Source organism: Limulus polyphemus, unplaced genomic scaffold (genome assembly GCF_000517525.1).
Source record: "Limulus polyphemus unplaced genomic scaffold, Limulus_polyphemus-2.1.2 Scaffold18, whole genome shotgun sequence".
In the NCBI taxonomy this organism is placed as follows: Eukaryota; Metazoa; Arthropoda; class Merostomata; order Xiphosura; family Limulidae; genus Limulus; species Limulus polyphemus.
In genome coordinates this window covers 641,061-644,540 of record NW_013665628.1, presented here as the reverse complement: position 1 = coordinate 644,540, position 3,480 = coordinate 641,061, and the positions used below count along the sequence as shown (strand labels likewise).

Below are 3,480 nucleotides of genomic sequence, written 5' to 3'. Positions count from 1 at the left end.
AAAACAAATTTACAGTTAGGAAATGTAAATATTAAAGTCTAACTTTTGAACGTTAAAATTACCATTTACTCATTTTTTGCTTAATATAAAAAAATCCTAGAAATAAATTTCTGGCAAAACTACTTGAGAACTATCTGTGCTAACTATTCCTAATTTAGAAATGATAGACTACCGCGAACTGTTGGGCTATTCTTTTACCAACGATTGACAGTTACATCATTACATCCCCATGGCTGTAAGGACGAGCATGTTCGGTGACTGAATTCGAACTTGCGACCCGTAGATTAAGATTAACCTTAACCATCGGGCCATGTCAGTCCTCTGTTTTGATGGGGGCATAACAATAAAAATCATGTCCAAAGGTAAGAGAAACTATTTATCAGGTTTCTGAATTGGTGGGAAACACTAATGCGCCAACAATCATATCACTGTCATCCATCATCTTCAAACACATACCCTCATGTTGATTTAACATTTCCAGCAAAATACGGTTCAGCATTAACATACCATAAAATAGTCCTGACACCGTATATTTCAGTTGCTTAGCAGATGGGTTGATATTCCAACTTCATCGTTCATGGCACCCTTCATTTACATAGCAGATGGATTATTATTCCAACCTCGTCGTTCATGGCACCCTTCAGGTTCATAGCAGATGGGTTATTATTCCAACCTTTTCGTTTCCTTATACTTGACAAAAACATTTTCAGATGGCCCTGTCAAATCTTGAAAGGACCTTTTAGTTTCACAATATTGAAGTATAGCCGTGAAATTCTCTACAAACCTTAGCATGCGATTTAGTAATTGTTCCTTTGATACAATTAAGTGTCGGGTATTATTAAATCAACAAAGTGTATTATTCATTCCAGTTTTCCCCTATATGACGTCTATGTTTAAAAGAAACAAGAGCCAGTGGTTACAATAATTCAAAATTAAGTTTTCTATATATATATATCGTAAGATATCAGACACGAGACATCATTATTTCTTAATATATACACATAGGTCAATTAAGGAATAGTGTCACATGCCTGATACCTTAAGGTTGTTTAACACTTTCTAAAACCTGGAATTGAAAGTATCGTGGAATAATAATTCTCATAAAAAAAATGTATTTATTCTTGTATCACAGAAATAAAAAATAAAATACCAGCAGCTAAAGTGTTTTACTGAAAATAAATAATAAGAAAAATAATTACAAGTTACTCCGATATTTATCGAGTGTGCAATAAAATAGTGTATTTGAATAATAACCAGTATACTTATTTTTTAAAATATATAGCTAAGACTACTTTAACCTGTTCGAAACATCTTACTAATTCCTAACTTTGCTGTTTAAACTTCTACGATAGCATCGCATTTGAAGAGTTAGACAACGAAGAAGGAATATCGAACAGTGCACATAGGTAACCGAATCTCCTTTACTTGAAACCTAGGAGCTGGTCTCGCTGGGTAGTTTTAGAAACTTATACATCATACTAAAGCAATCCCCATCATGAAGATACCGAGAAACGTTATTAAAAGAGGAGGTATGTTTTAGTTGTCAAGACTTTATCTTTGAGCGTTTAATTATTATAGAAAAATTCCAGGCAGTCATAAAGTTTCGTTAGTCAACAACAATCATGGATCAAATTATAGTAGTGTATTCGTTCAATACCTGTTTTTACCCACCCAAAGAAAGAAAGAAAGAAAGAAGACACACAGGTGAGAAAACATTTCTTCAGCGCCAAAAAATATAAGTCGCTTGAGCAAAGTAACCTAGTTCAAGTTATAAGACATTAAAATAATTATTGCTGTGTTCACCAGATCATATCGCCACTATCTATGGGTGTAATTTGTGTGAAGCCATTCTCTTAGAAAAATGAGTAAAGGTTGTAAAATAATAAAGGACAACAACAGTCAATATGTTTCACTGCAGTCATTGTGTTAAGTGAAGGCAGCTGTTAAGTTTAATATGCCTTCAACTTTCATATAAACTTCAACAAGGAAGCAAAGAGAATATACTTGGCTTCCTGGGATGCCGATACTCCTCTCCAAACTAAGCTTTATGTGGTAACTTTAATAGGCATCACCGTATAAGGCTTTTGTGAAGAAAAAAAAAGGAAAAAAAAATCAACACGGGAAGTAAAGGAAAACTTGGAAGATTACTCGATCTAATCTGAATATAATGAATGTGACGCCCTTTGTAAATACACCGATTTGGTTCAATCCCTTCGAGAGTTTCACAGTTTCCAAGGATGTGAGAGATTCATTACGAGGGGACCAAATAGTCTGTCACAGACAGGCTCAGCTTGTTTGTGTTCAGCAGTTTTTAGGCAAGTAAAGGTTTTCAGCAGATTTAGAAAAAGCAATTGAAATAAACATTTTTGTCACGTTTTCCTCTAAATATGGTAGTAATAGAAACATCTACAAAAACAACAACAGTTGTTCATATTAAGCAAGTAGAGATTAACTAGCAAAATAAAACCATTTTCAACTTTGCACTAAAACGTTATCAATGCTAGATATGTTTTACGTTTTTAGTGATAGATTTCACAAGTTACTTTTTAGAGGTTAGCATACCGAGAAATAACGTTAAGTTGTAGAAAATTTGGTTATTATATGAAATTTTCATCTGTTGAAAAATTGGCAGGTTTCGAATGCACTTTGCACTATTTGTTACATGCATATTGCTAGCTCTTGGTGCTCGACATAATATAGATAAGCTACTAGTGCTATATACGGGTTCTATACAGTAACAGACACGAACTATCAATGCTAATAGTATCTACTATATATATATATCTTAAGTGTCGTTCTGAACAAAAATATGCTATAGGATTATACAGATAGAGGATAACGGTATAACACAATTTTTTTTCTGTTCCAAACAGATATTGAATTTCAATGTTATATATCCAGAAAAGTTGCTAATGGTAAAATATATCTTGCTTGTCTTACAAGAAGCAAATTATTATGTCAGTAATATATTAAATCTGGATAAGCAATTAGCAGTAGCTATATCCATAATAGATCTTGGATTAAAATGAAGTTGTCCTGTTAGTGCTAGATATATGGAACATAGATACTGAGGAATTAAATTGTTGTATTTTTATGACGTACTGATACTACGTTTTAAGTGTAGACAGATCCTACATTTTTAGTGTTGGTAGGTCAACGATACACCAGTAGAGTTAAAAAAAAAGTCCTGAATAAACACAGATTTGGAACATGTTTTAGAATTAGTGTTATACTCAAGATATAAAACAATTATGTAACAATTTCATAGACAAGGCTCATGGTGACTGGAAGATTTCAGAGTATACTGGTGAGTAACATTAAAGCAGTGGTTCCCAAACTTTTCTCAGTGACCACACCCTAGCCCACTTACCTTATTTTGCACAACATCCTTGCTGCCACATGCAATATTTTTGTGTGTGTGTTCTTAATTGTTTTTTGTTTGGTGAAACTCTTGTGACACCCCTAACAACTTGCCATGAT

At 33.3% G+C, this 3,480-nt stretch overlaps 1 protein-coding gene across 3 annotated transcripts in view; it reads left to right on the top strand.

The window, feature by feature from the left end:
- LOC106457718 (protein vein-like) overlaps window positions 1-2,101 on the top strand; it is a 120,743-nt gene extending 118,642 nt beyond the window's left edge. For all 3 annotated transcript variants that reach the window (XM_022383883.1, XM_022383890.1, XM_022383876.1), the window contains one exon: window positions 1,353-2,101. The gene's annotated coding sequence lies outside the window, so the exon portion shown is untranslated. The remainder of the gene's footprint in view (window positions 1-1,352) is intronic.
- The last annotated feature ends 1,379 nt before the right edge of the window (window positions 2,102-3,480 follow it).